The sequence below is a fragment of the Cnephaeus nilssonii genome (assembly GCF_951640355.1).
Source record: "Cnephaeus nilssonii genome assembly, chromosome: 17".
In the NCBI taxonomy this organism is placed as follows: Eukaryota; Metazoa; Chordata; class Mammalia; order Chiroptera; family Vespertilionidae; genus Cnephaeus; species Cnephaeus nilssonii.
Genome location: NC_137088.1, coordinates 57,691,251 through 57,705,586, shown reverse-complemented (window position 1 = coordinate 57,705,586; position 14,336 = coordinate 57,691,251). Strand labels below are relative to the sequence as shown.

Genomic DNA, 14,336 nt, shown 5'->3' with positions numbered 1-14,336 from the left:
GCAGCGAACATTCGGTGTGCATATATGATGTTGGGATCATGATTTCTTCCGTGTCCGTGTTTATCTTTACAACTCTTTTAACAGCAGCATAGTACTTCCTCGTCAGTGTGAATCATAATGGGTTTAGTTTGTGCTGGACGTCTATTTTCCCAGTTTTATGTACCATGCACAGTGCCCTTGGAGCTGAGTTTTCCTCAGTGATCACTGTTTTACTAGGGCCAGTTCTAAGGACGGGTGACCAGGAAGGCGTTTCAGGGCTGCTGAAGCAGTGCCCGGGGACCCTCAGCGGCCGCCGGCTCACCCGCGCATGGCCCTGAGGGTGCCTTCCATCGGCGAACTCGGTAGCATGAGCTCGGTGGGCACTACAGAAGCGGCACAGTATGCTCCGCGGGCCTCTGACCCAGAGGACAAGGCGCTCAGCGGGCCGTGGCCCAGTTATGCGCCGTGCTCTCGGCCGTGGACTCACCTTCATAGCAGCATCGCGGGGGGCCTCCTGGGACTCGCGTTAGCCCCATTTATACGTGCAGAACAGAGGTTCGGCTAGGGGACTCTGGCAGCGCTGGGCGGGGGGTCCAGGGCGCTGATGCTCAGCCCGGCCCTGTCCTGGGTGAGGAGGTGCACGTGGGGTGTGGAGGGCGGGGTGGAGCCGGCGGGGGGTCTGCTTGCTGGACCGGAAGGCTGGGCTGTGGCAGACAGGCCGCAGGAGAGGGGGCCGGTGCGGAGGGCATAACGACACCTCCCCTTTGAGGCTTCCGTGCAAAGCCCGCCGAATCCTCGCCCAGCCCCGAGAGCCGAGGACACGGCGGCCCAGGGACAGTGCGTGACGTGGCCTGAGTGTCAGCAAATTCGGATGGCCCGGACCAGGCAGAACTCCAGGCGTGAGTTTGCACTGGGATGTTTGTTGGGAGTGACCTGTCCCTGCTGCCGAACGTGAAGTCCGCAGTAGCCACTGTCATGGAAGTCACCGGGCAGGTCGTGTGTGCTCTCCGCGCCCCTCGCTGGAAAGGTCATCTCAGTCACGTGGTGTTCTTCGTTCTCCTTCCGGCAGGCGGCCCAGCCCACCGAGGGCCACTGTGAGCCAGAGAGGCCTCAGGGATGGAGCCCGAGAGCGGGAGGCGCCATTGGACGAGAGGGAGACTCAGGGCGCCGCCTGCGTGGGGACGCCGCCTGCGTGGGGACGCCGCCTGCGTGGGGACGCCGCCTGCGTGGGGGCGCCGCCTGCGTGGGGGCGCCGCCTGCGTGGGGACGCCGCCTGCGGCCTCCTTCCTCCGTGGGGCGCATGGCCGGCTCCGGCCAGGCGCGCTGGCTCTCGGCGCCCCGCCCTGGACTTGCTGGACTTGAAGCGAAGCCGGTGCAGCTGGGCGGCAGCGGGGGTTCCCGTGGGCGTGGGCCGTGCGCCCCGGGCTGTGTCCTGGGAGCCTCTCGGCGGAGCTGCTGGTGGTTGGGAGCACGAAGGGCACTCGGCTTTCGCGTACCCGCGCCTGCCACCCTCCCGCGGCCTCGGTGAAGGGCCTCCGAGCCCCCTGTGAGGTAGGACCCGCGCGGTGCCCCGGGGGCTCCCAGGCACAGGCGAGGCGGGCGCCGTGGGCTGCGCACAGGGCCGGCTCCAGCGGGCTGTGCTGGGAGAGGGCAGCCCGGCTGCTGGGCGCGGAGAGGCCCGCGTTCCTCCTCTTACCCGACGTTGTGCCACCTCCCCTCTGCACTTGTCCTCCATGATCCCGTCCAGACCCTCGGCTCTGCTCATGGGTCCCGAGGCACCGCCGCCCGGTCACTCCTGGCCCCCGGCGTGTCCGCCCGGTCACTCCTGGTCCCCCGGCGTGTCCACCCGGTCATTCCCGGTCCCCCGGCGTGTCCACCCGGTCATTCCTGGTCCCCCGGCGTGTCCACCCGGTCACTCCTGGTCCCCCGGGCGTGTCCACCCGGTCACTCCTGGTCCCCAGGGCGTTATCACCCGTGTCACTCCTGGTCCCCCGGCGTGTCCACCCGGTCACTCCCGGTCCCCCGGCGTGTCCACCCGGTCATTCCTGGTCCCCCGGCGTGTCCACCCGGTCACTCCTGGTCCCCCGGCGTGTCCACCCGGTCACTCCTGGTTCCCCGGCGTGTCCACCCGGTCATTCCTGGTCCCCAGGGCGTGTCCGCCCGGTCATTCCTGGTCCCCCGGCGTGTCCACCCGGTCACTCCTGGTCCCCCGGCGTGTCCACCCGGTCATTCCTGGTCCCCCGGCGTGTCCGCCCGGTCACTCCTGGCCCCCGGCGTGTCCACCCGGTCATTCCTGGTCCCCCGGCGTGTCCACCCGGTCACTCCTGGTTCCCCGGCGTGTCCACCCGGTCATTCCTGGTCCCCAGGGCGTGTCCGCCCGGTCATTCCTGGTCCCCCGGCGTGTCCACCCGGTCATTCCTGGTCCCCCGGCGTGTCCACCCGGTCATTCCCCCGGGATGCCGTCCTTGTCCTCAGGAGAAAATGTGGCTCGGATGCTGGGCAGACTGCCTGGGCGCCTCCACCCCGCAGGGTGGGTCTCTCTTGGCAGGAATTGTCCGCAGCTGCCTCAGGCGTTTCACGGGGCGGTTCGCGGTGTTTAAGAGGAGACGAGTGGCCGGGAGGCAGTGCCGGTGGCTGGCCGGTGACCGTCCCGCTGAGCCAGCGTCCGCTCGGTCGGCTAAAAGCCGACGTCCGCTGGGTGAGTGGTCACTGGCCAGCGCCACGTGAAGGAAAGAAGTCCTTTCGTGCTCCATGTCGTGGAGCGCCACGTGCCTTTGGGGCTTGTTCTAGAGCATCCCCGAGCCTGGAATGGGCGGTGTCCCTGAAGTGGTATTTGATCTGAGTTTGAGACTTGTGACATGGGATTGTCCGAAAAGGTGGGATCCCAGGACACCAGTTTGTAGGAAGGGAACCCAGGCTCTGAGGAGCTCAGGGACTTCCTGCCGAAGGAGGGCCCCGCCCGCTCTGCTGGGCGGCCTGGGAGCCACTGGTTCTGATTCTGCCCCTTCACTGCAGACCAGGTCAGAAGGCAGGGCCTCCGTGTGCCCTGCTCTCCTCCGGCAGCACGGGCTCCCCTGGGGCGAGGGGGGGAGGGGGGAGGGGGGAGGAGGGAGGGGGGAGGGGGGAGGGGGGAGGGGGGAGGGGGGAGGGGGGAGGGGGGAGGGGGGAGGGGAAGTGGCCTGTTCTCTGTGCTCCGCGCGCCCTCTCGAGGGGGCAGAGGAGCTGTGGGCATCACTGCTCCCAGCACCCGCACAGCGCCGGGCCTGATGCTATAGTCCTGTGCAGTAAGTGAGTATGTTTCTTAGGTTCCACAACCTTAACCTTATTTTTATTGATTTCAGAGAGGAAAGGAGAGAGAGAGAGAGACATCAACGATGAGAGAGAATCATTGATTGGCTGCCTCCTGCACACCCCACACCAGGGATCAAGCCCACAACCCCGGCATGTGCCCTGACTAGGAACTGAAGCATGATCTCTTGGTTCATAGGTTAGTGCTCAACCACTGAGCCATGCCAGCTGGGCAACAACTTAACTTCTTTGTTGTTGCTTTTTAACTTCTTTAACTTGAGTATGACCTCAGAAGATGATTTGAGAATGGGGAGAAATTATTTGTTTCAACAAAGAATTTGGCCTTTATGTTTCTATTCCTTTAAGTGCTTTGTAATTAATCTCAAATGCTTGTGCTAAAATGACTTTTGCTTCTAGCTAGAATATTGGGGCACAACAAATTCTCTAGATTTGGCCCCACTATGGTGGGACTCCACGCCTCCTCCCACAGAGCACCTGGGCAAATCGCCCTTTCAAATCCTGCTTTGCGACTGTTGGTTTTCTCTAAAGATTTTCCCCCACCCTTTCTACCCCTTAACTCTTCTTATGTTCCTTTCCAGTAACGGAGGACTTTTCCCTGTTACAGCTGAAGTCACCGATGGGAAAGCAGGCAGAAGTCACCACAGAGCAGGTCTCAGGAGCAGCATAGCCAGCGTTTGCCCTGGTTGCTGTCTGCACTCGATGAGAGGTTGTTTTGATCCCCCATCAACTCTGTATGCTGGTCACACAGCCTTAACTTTTCATAGGAAATGTGGATCCCCACCCACAGCACGACACCCTCTGGAGTCACTGTGGCAGGCTCTCCACTGGGGAAACTGAGGCTTGGGTTCCCTCCTCTCCTTCTTCTGCAGTAACAACCATATATGAGTGTCATTCTTGTTCTCACCCAGGGGAGAGCCTCGCCCACAGTCCAGTCAAACTCCTGAACAGGTTGAGAGGGATCCCCTCTAGAGTGGAGTGGAATAGTAGGATTTGTTTACTACCTAGACTGTTTACCCGGGGGTGTGAAAAATATGTTTTGAATTTAAAAGTGTGAAAAACAAGTGTGCTAGCTATAAAAAAAATCTCTCCTCTCAAAGTAAACATGTTTATAGGGCAAGACTCAAAACAAAATACTTGACCGTGATAAGCCCAGCAATGAAAAGCAAGTAAACATGTTTACCACGACAGCCTTAGAAAGAGCCAGGGGCTCTGCTCACTTGACTTCTCCCAGGGCCCCGGGACAGGGCCGCCCTGCCCTGCCTTGCGCAAGCCCATCTCCTTGCCCGGCCCTGGGGGCCAGTGGGAATGGAAGGTGTGTATTTTGTGCCTTTGAACTGAACCATGTGTGGATATTTGTGAAACTGAGCCTGGAATTCCCATGATTCTTAAATAGCAACTTGTCATAGGTTGGGTGCCAAGCAGGCTTATGGGGAGTCTTCCTGCCTCGCTGGAAGAGCCAGGCTGACATCACACACACTGACCTTCAGGTCCCCAGCCCTGGGGTGTGGACACTTGGGGCACAGCCCAGGAATCACACCCAGCCTGCCTCACCCAGCTCCCTCTGGTGAAGGAACCAAATAGCTCATGTAGGAAGTTGGTAGAAAAGACAAGGGCATACTGAATGGCACAGGGTTTTCGGGGTGCTGGTATCATGGGGAGACTCAGATGATGTAGAAGGGAGGAGGGCATTCAGCAGTGGGGTGATGGGTTGTGTGCATGGCGAAGGGGAGGCGACCTGAGAGCATGGCACTGTCTTGGTGCCGCCCAGGAGCAAGCTCGGGAGACATGACCAGGGGAGAGGTGGCCAGATGGCAGGCTGTTGTGAGCTTTGGAATCCAGAGTCTTAGAGATGGATGCACTGTAAAGGATGTTGAGACCCACGTTTTGGGCATGTCCTCAAGTATCGAGGGAGTAGCAGCTGTTAATTAGTACCGGATGAGCCTGTGTGGTTTTTGGGCAAACACCCCAATTTCCTGGGACAGAGGAACTTGCCCATGTGCTGCTGGAAAGTTGCATGCCTGGGGGTGGGGGGGGGGGTGGACACTGGCAGTCTGTTGCACAGCCCGGGCTCAACCGTTGCACTGCATTGTTCTTCAGAGGGACTGGGCCACTCTCAGGTCAGGCAGTAAGACAAGCGAGCGTGTATTTACGCTCCAGCAGCCAGGAGTTGTTGAGTGCCAGGCCTGGGGAGCCTTGGCCAGGCTGTTGGAAGGCCTTCGTGGCTATTGGGGGTCATAAAAGTGGCCTCACTGAGGTCCAGCCCAAGTTGTGAACCAGAGGCAAAGGCCATGTGGGGGTTGGCATGTGTCATCACAGGAGGGGTTGGAAGGATGAAGGGACACGGTGGAGAGGGACGGTGGTCTTTTCCTGGGGGAAGGTGCCGGGTAAGGGAGGCTGTTAGCGGAGCAATACCTTGGCTCTAAGAAAGGGAATTCAAGGGAGGCAGTCCCCCCCTTTCTTTGCCTGAAGTCCAGGAAGTGCAGCAGATGCTCTGGAATAGGTGAAAGGGCATTTTCAGAGGAAAAGCAAGTCTGGGTTTCTCATGCGGTCAGTGGTGGGGCAGTGGAGCCAGGGGCGGGGCGTGTGGACTGCCTCCGCCCAGAGCGGGCCAGTGCCCAGGGCGGCAGGAGGCGTGCGGCACGGCTGGCCCTGGAAGGGGGCGCCGCCCCTCACTTTGGATGGCAGGTTCAGGCACGGGCTGGGCTGTTCACGGGGGCAGACAGATGCAATAGGAGACCAGCCTTGAAGTTTTCAATGGAATGTTAAGATTTTGAGTGAAAAAGAGCAATAAACAAGGTTTCTGGTTGAGCCTCAGTGAACTAGAAATGCAGTTACGTGGAAGCCAGGTGTTCTGACTAATGGATGTACTCAAACCCCTGTTCTTGCCCAAGCCCCCTGGGGAGCTGAAAGGAATCTTACTAGTGACAGTTAAGTAGGAGGGATAGTGGTTAGTCCCAGGCAGCTTAACTGAGTGAAGTCAAGTGGGTTCACTGAAGCCATGAATGTCGCATAGTTAGTGACTCTGGTTAAATCCGGTTGACATTTTTATTAGAACTTCAGAATTTAGCTGTTCAAACAGATGCTTATTTAGGGGACATTTGAGGTTGTTATTATTTTAAAAAACAATTACCATTTGTTCTTCTTTTCCAAGCCTCACTAATTGAGGCCGATGTACATCTGTGAGCTGACAGCACACCTTTGCTCGGCCGTGTGCTGTGGCAGCAGCTCACTCCGCCCACCTCTGTTCCCTTGCTATTTTGGTGCCATTTGCAACAAAGGAGACTCCGTTAGTAAACTAGAGGATCCAGGCCCACACAAATGCTCCTTGTTAGCAGATTGTGTAACCAACAAGCAGAGCGGGCGCACTACTTCTGTGGCACATGGGCAAGGGGAGCATCGGAGCCCAGCACGTGGCATGGCCTTGCCACGGGCTCCCAGGTCTCCGGGCCAACCTGTGTAGCTGCGTTAAAAACTCTATAAAGGTATATATGTGTACATCACAGGTACACATACGTGTGTCTACCTGGGTATATGCACACACACGTACATATTAATATTATGTGGGTATATAAAATGGCAGATTTCACATTTTAAAACCAAGGAGAATCCATTGGACCACTCACTGAATTTGAGTGTTGTGTCAGGGTCCCTGCAGGAAATAGGTGGCCTTCTCTCTTCTAGGCCTGAGAGGACCCAGGAAAGGCAGGTGATGGCTACTGGACCCTAGAGAGCAGCTGTACGGGGATGGCCGGCTGCAGGGGCTGTGACCGCACAGGGGCTCGGCCAGCCTGCAGCCTTTCAGGACACAGAGCGAGGTAGGGGGGGAAACGGTGGGCACAGGACTTGGAGAAGCAAATGGAAGACCATCCAGCGCATTTTGTTCTGTGAATTCGGTTGGGCAAGACACTGCCACACAGTAACCCATGGAGGTGAAGGTGGGACTGAGCTCCCCGACCTCAGGATGGCTGGGAAGCGCACGGTCCTCAGAGGTAGAGCCGGACCATAGCACCTGGCCACTTGGGAACATGCTGGAGAGTCTTAGGCCCCACCCTGGACCAGTGAGTCAGACCGCGGGGAGGGGCCCTCGGGGCTCTGGCTTTGTGACAGAGGCTCAGAGGCGATGCCCATTTGCTGAGATGGCCCCTGCTGGCTTGGAGATGCCAGTGAGGAGCATGGTGTCCTTGTCAATCAGGGGCTTGAAATGGGAAACCTCCAACCTTCCTTTTAGAAACAGGCACTCTTCAAAGAAACGGATCACAGTAGGCCCTGGGGCCAAGCTCTCCCTGGCAGGCCCTGGACTTGGGAGGCTGTTTTGAAAAACAGATGCAAATGCTGCCTGCTCTGTTGTTGTTCCCTGATGCCAGGCAGCCTTGGGAAACCACTTGATTGCTAGGTCTTGGCCTCCGGAGCCACAGCTGCTCCCTGCAGCTCCCTGCAGACCTCTGTACCAAGCAGGGTTGCTTCAGGGAAAATAAACGGGAGAACAAACAAGAAAACACCTCTGTTGTTTTGTGGCTGCCTCTACCTGTTTTTCTGGGGCTGTTTTGTAGCCACAGGCTTCTTTACTTTATAAAACAAGGAGGGCAGGCTCTGTGGCACCCCAGACCCTACCATGGACTTTCAAAGCCTATGGAGTGGCCACTGTGAGAATATCTGCATTTAAAATATGTAAATTGAAAAGGAGAAAACTTCCTTCTTCTAATGACTCCCAAGATGGTAACTGGCTTTTCACATCTCTAGGAAAACAGACTGGATATGGCACAATCAATGTTCCAGCACTTTGAGGCTTTTCTGTAAAATACTTAAATGGGCTTTTAATTTATGGCAGCTCCTGATTCTCAGGTTGAGGGGGGTCACTGATTACCCCTGGCCCAGGTGCTCCTGGGGGCTCCAGCGGAGTAGAAGGAGCAAAGGCCTGTTTAGGGGACGGGCCCGACCTCCTGGGCACGTTCCTGGCCCTGTCTGTTCCTGGCCTCAGTGGGTAGGCGCAGTGCCGTAAGCTCCTGGCCCGAGGCAAGGACTCACCTGCCTCAGAATCCTTGGGGCGTCTGCAGGGGAGCAGCTTCCCTGGACCTGACCCAGACTCTGGACTTGCGCAGGGACCTGCATTTCAGGCGGGACCCCAGTAGCTACTCAGGTTTGCAGCCTGTGCCTTGGGGAGTGATGCCACCACAGTGGGAGTGGTGAGGGGGGTGATGGTGAGGCCAGTGGGAGTGGTGAGGGGGGTGATGGTGATGCCAGTGGAGTGGTGAAGGGGGTGATGGTGAGGCCAGTGGAGTGGTGAGGGGGTGATGGCGTTGCCAGTGGGGTGGTGAGGGGGGTGATGGTGATGCCAGTGGAGTGGTGAGGGGGTGATGGCGTTGCCAGTGGGGTGGTGGTGGGGTGGGAGTGATGGCATTGACAGACTTCTTTTTTAAGACTTGCACATCATTTTAATGCATTTACTTTTCATTTACTCACAAGTTCTCCATTATTTTGGCTCCCCCTTCCTTTTTAAATTTGAGAACCTTCTTTCTAAAATAATTTTATTTTGGTCTGAAATACCTTTTCCTGAATGTCCTTGTAGAGGTGATAAAATTCTGTTTGCCTGAAAAGATGTTTATTTCTCCCTCATTTTTGATGGATAGTTTCTCCAAGTATGTGATTCCAGCGCTGTTTTCGCCTCTGAGCAGCATTTTTGATAATTTACTTGGACATCTACCTTCTTTTCTGGTGGTTTAAAAATTTTTTTAATTGCTGTATTTTTAATTTCTAAAGCTCAGATTTTTTATTAGAATTACAAACCTTGCATTTTATAGCATACATTTATGAATATGTATGTATTATAGTACATATATATGTACATAGTATGCATTTTATATGATCAACACTATAAATATATATAAACACTATAGTACCTAATATATATAGTATTTGTTTTGAACTATAGAGCTTATAATATATAGTCTATATGTATGCATACACTGCATTTTATAGTGTATATACTACAGACACAAGTAAAAACTGTAATACATGTTGTTTTATAGTGTTTTGTTTAGAGTTATAGAGCTTGTAGGGATGGAATTCAGTCCTTATCTGTTGGACTCAACAAAACAAGCAAAAACAAAAACATCCCACAAACAGTGCTAGTCCGTCCTTTGCTGGGGGTGTCCGGTGACTAACATTTGCTGGTAGGACCCGCCACGGGCCTGCGCTGTGAGCGTGTTGGGGCGCACACTCTCCAGCCTCTGCCTGAGCTGCAAATCAGCCTCGCCCTGCATGGCTCCTGTCCCAGGCCCCCCCTCCCAGGCTCCCCCTTCTCCTGGCGCCCCCTCCTCCTGAGCCCCCCCTCCTCCCAGGCCCCCTCCTCACACTGTTCCTCGGGGTGACTTGCCTCTCCCACCCCAAGCTGTGGAATACTATATTTAATATTGGAGTGCCCTTCCCCCCATCTTCCATTTCTTCTAAAACTTGCTCCAGGTAATCCCTGGAAGCCTGCTCGGAGGCCTCCACGCCCTGCCCAGCTCGGCTGCCCCCCTGGAACTGCGCACCCGGATGTGCACCTGCGTGTGGCCCGTCACTCGGCGCAGAGGCAGCGGGGTTCTTTCTTTTAGGAACTGTGTGCTATTAAAAGGTTAGCTCCTATCTTGGAAAAATTATGGTATTTCACAGAACAGTAATCTGATTACTGCCTTCATTTGTAGAATTAATGGAAAGCTCTCAAACCATGGGCTCCTGTTCCCATGGGGAAGTAACTGCCTGTGGAGTGGTGCCCCTGGGCTGAGCAAGCCAGGCCTCCTGGTGTCCACATGCCCGTCGCCCGGCCCGCGGCCTGCCCGATGCCTGGCCCGCGTGCTGGGCTGCAGTGTCTGCTTGGTCAGTGGGCCTGAGCCCAGCCGGTGACCCTCGGCAAGGGCTGCAGCCAGAACCCGCGCTCAAGCTCCAGGCAGGAGGTGTCTAGTCCAGGTGATCAAGCGCCACGTGCCCAAGTGTGCTGACTGGGGAAGCGCCGCTCTGGGGGAGAGTTCTGCGCTCCAGCCCTGCTGCCGTGTGGTCCTGGGCAAGTTTCAAACACTCTTTGCCTCATTTTTCTTACCTGCGATATAGAGCTTCTAAGAACTAGGTTGTAAAAATAAAATTAAATGAACTCTTCTGAAATACTTAAAACAAAATCCAGTACATAATGATTTTACTAGTAAATAAATGGTGGTTATATTTTTATAGGATGCTAAAGAATTCTTTCAATTGTTGATTCAGTGTTGACTCAATAAATCTTTATATGGGTCCTGCTGTGAGCGAGGCATTTCTATGAAGTTCTTCAGGACAGTGATGAATAAAACAGAGGTTCCCTGATCTTCTGAGCTTCTATTTTAGTGTGAAAGAAGTGAATAAAGGAGAAAAAAGTTGATAGATTATTGCCAGAGCTCTGGAGAAAGCATGGAGGATGCTGCATGGAGTCGCTGAGGACCGAGCCCAAGTATGTGGGCAGGTCTGCCTTTCTGAAGTGGCCTTTGCCCCTAAGACCCGAGGACAGGAAGGTGGCCGTTGGGTGAGGAATAGGTTTGTGGAACTCCCAGGCGGAAAAGCAGTGTCCAGGCCTGGGGCGGAAGACATTCAGCTTGCTCAAAATGGAAGGCATGCCACTGCATCTGTGCTGGAGTCAGTGATTGAGTTGGTGGCTGGTGGTGGCATCAGAGACATGGACAGTGACCATATTACGCAGGGCCTCTAGGCCAGAGAAAGAAGTTTGTATTTTGGCCCATTTGTTTTTGCTGTGTGGCTGAGTAGTTTTGGAGAGCCTCTCTGAGCCTTGGAAATGCCTCTTGGTCTCAGGGCTTCTTGAGGCTCAGAGAATATGGGATTTTATCCTTTGGACTCAAACTGTGGCCCTTCATCAGCAGTGTCCGCATTCTCTGGTAGGTTGGTAGAAATGCAGAATCTCAGGCCCCACTTCAGAACAACTGAACCCAGACAATCTGGAGACAGGGCTTAGGGATCTGTATTTTAAAAAGTTCTCCAAGTTATGCTTCTGCACACTGAAGTCTGAGAAACACTCCTGTGTGACACATTGGGGCTGATTTCCATACAAGTTCGAGCTGCTCTCTGAAGAGCAATGGAAGCCTTCCAAGGGGACCCAGGGATGCTGCCAGCCCCCGGGCGCCAGCTCACCGGGCTTGGGCACTGGTGCCAGAGTGAGAAGTCTTCTGTGCATGTGCAAACCTTCTTTGGTGTTGAAGGCAGATGAACATAAGAGTGATTTGTGGTAAACAGTTTCTTTTGATTCAGGAAGTTTAAAGCCAAAGGAAGCTGAGAGCGTAGGCTATTCAGAATAAGTAGGCTTTACCAAACGTGACAGAGAGCTAGAAGCGGAAGGGACTTGGGGAGCATCAGTTAATGCCATGGCCCTTGGGTGAAGAGTCGGAGTCCTGAGATGTTAAATGGCTTTCTTGGGGCCACACGATTGGTGACAATATGGGGTCCAGAATTCGGTTTCTCCACTTTGATGCCTGAACTTCAAAATGGGATGCTCTGTCTTGATGGAAATGCCTCCATGGGTCTGATCCTGATGTAATGCATAAACATTTTAAGAATTATTTTGAAGGAAAAACTGATTATGGTTACTACTACTACTGATTTTGGTACTGGTTTTTATTTTAAAAATAACTTTAAATTTTCAAGTTTTTTCATTCTTTAGAAAACATAATTAATATGAAATGGTAGTGCATTTATCCATGTAAGATTTGAATTAAAGCAGCTTATTGTTACCTAAGCACTTTATAAAATATTTGGCACAAAGTCTGCAATAAACCACCACTTTTCAGTGTATGTGTTGAACTAATTGGTAAATGCATCTTTCAAAACAGCATTTCCGGCTCATCTTTTACAGCATTTCTCTTCATACTGACATCCCTCGTTCGAAAGGTGTTTTCCTACCCCTAGATTCGATGTCTGCCTCGCTGTTTTCAAGAGTAAGGAAGTGGTGGTTTTAGAAGTTACATCTTAGTTATGTGTAAAAAATATTTTTGTGTTGCAGTGTCCCAGGAGCTTTTGCTGACAATTCCAGTCTCCAAACAGAACACTTGGGCGATGGTGAGGGCCTCGACCCCTTCTCTGACTTGCTGTCAACCATGAACGGGTGGGTGTGATGCCTGCTGGCCGATCGGGTGAGTGTACAGCTATGATCACGCGCCTGAGAATTCACAGGACGGAAGTCAGCTGAGGGTCCCGCGCAGTACAAGAAGCTGCTCAGAACACTTGCAGTGAGGACAAGAGATTCTCGTTTGAAAGGAGGGACCAACTCGGTCATTATTTCCTGCTGTAATCTTTTTGGACGGCCCGTACAGTGACCTGAGGGTTCATAAAGGCAGAATGGGGCCCAGGAGAGTGTTTTGCTTGCTGGTTTCGTTTAACCATACGCCGAAGGGTGGCCTGACTGAGTGTGCGCCACACATGCACCGGTGGAAGGAACAGGGCTGCTTGATGAGCCACCACGAAATAAGGCTCTAATGATCTTACCTTGAATTTTGGGGGGGATTTAAGTTTCATTTGTTCATTGAGAATGTCCCATCACAAGCTCTTGAGGAAGCTAGAAGGTTGGGAACTTGGGATGCTCAAAGATTTTTCAGAATGACGCATGGGCATTTTTTTTAATTTTTGTTTTTTTGGTATTATGGTGTACCTCATCAGGTACTCACTGTAATTTTGAGGGGGAGGTTAGAAAGGGATGCGATGGTCTTTTAATGTCACGCGTGTTCTTCTGTATTTGAATGCATCTATCATGTTCCTAAGAAATACATGGCTTCTATGTAGTAATGAACGAACAGTTGTGACTTGCTTTTACCACAGCAATAATTGGTTGAGACTCGGCCTTTTAGGTAAAAACTGTGACCTCATTCAGTGGTAGGTTTGTCGTGGAATGAGGAAAACTTCATGGGGAATCGTTTGGTTTCAGGCTTTGTATTGAATGGCATTTAATGGTAGGAACCATTTCATTACCTTTTCTTTGTCTTAGTGGAGTTGTATTTGAGACAGCTTCGAATTAACGGAGGTCTCAAAAGTAAAGTAAAGTTGAAAGAGCGCTATATTGGAAATTGGCAGACCTATCAGCTACCTGACATGAGGCTTGTTAGTCTCTGTTTTTATTTTTGAAATAAAGCAGTTCGTTTCCAGTGTCCTGTTTATGAGGCTAACAAGGCCCTAGAAGTTTCTGTTTAACTCCCACTTTACAAATGGGGCAGCTGAAGCCCATAGAGTTTGAGGTGCAACGTCCCTGGGCTCGGTCAGAATTGGATCTGGTTCTTTTTGTCTGCATCACCATTTCTTTCTACCTTATCCCCATGGTGGAGTGTGAGAAATTCAGACCATGCAGTTTGTAAAGCTTTTTTGGTTAAGTGTTTCTTCTAAGACTTTGTTATGCATTCAGCTATTTGGGCCAGATTTTTAAAGGTTTTAGTTAGAGGTCATTTTGACAAAATCCTCTCATTTTAGAGGAAAAAGAAAAGCACTTTAGTGAAGCATCTAGCCCAAGTTTACAGCCCAGATGGTCCTCGGTGAGCCTCTGGGCTTGAAGTTCCCCTGGGAGATTGCACAATGGCTTGTCCTTTGCACTTAGTTCTGCTGGAGCTAGAGCCAGAGGGAAAATTCTTTTTGGTCTTCCTTATAGTACTCCTTCTTTTATTGGCAAGGGATAAGGCAAACAGTAGACAGCACCACACAAGGAAAGGGGTCCGCAGTGAGCATGGTTGACGGAGTCATGGGACTTCAGATCTGTTAGATCTTTGACCATCGTCCGGGGTCGTCCTGCAAGTCCTGCTCCCTCGTCTGTGACGCTCTCCCGAGGTTGCCAGTGCTGCCCGGACACCAGGCTTTGTGAATTGTCTAGACTCGTGAGCAGACAGCATGCGCCATGAAACAGTCTATCCGTGGGAGTCCAGGCAGAGCGAGAACCAAGCCCGCGTGTCTCACACACCGGAGCCTCCTTGGAAGTGGTTGGAATTGTGAGGGCATTGACATAGCAACAAGCTCAGGTTTGAGGTTACCTGTCATCTCGGGCTTCAGTATTGAGAGAG

The 14,336-nt window shown here is 53.2% G+C and overlaps 1 protein-coding gene across 9 annotated transcripts in view; it reads left to right on the top strand.

Moving 5' to 3' along the window:
- FOXP1 (forkhead box P1) overlaps nt 1–14,336 on the top strand; it is a 559,948-nt gene that overhangs the window by 70,645 nt on the left and 474,967 nt on the right. For 8 of the 9 annotated variants that reach the window (XM_079795272.1, XM_079795273.1, XM_079795270.1 and 5 more), the window contains one exon: nt 12,302–12,431. The exons of the other annotated variant lie outside the window; for it this stretch is intronic. The gene's annotated coding sequence lies outside the window, so the exon portion shown is untranslated. The remainder of the gene's footprint in view (nt 1–12,301; nt 12,432–14,336) is intronic. 9 annotated transcript variants of the gene reach the window in all.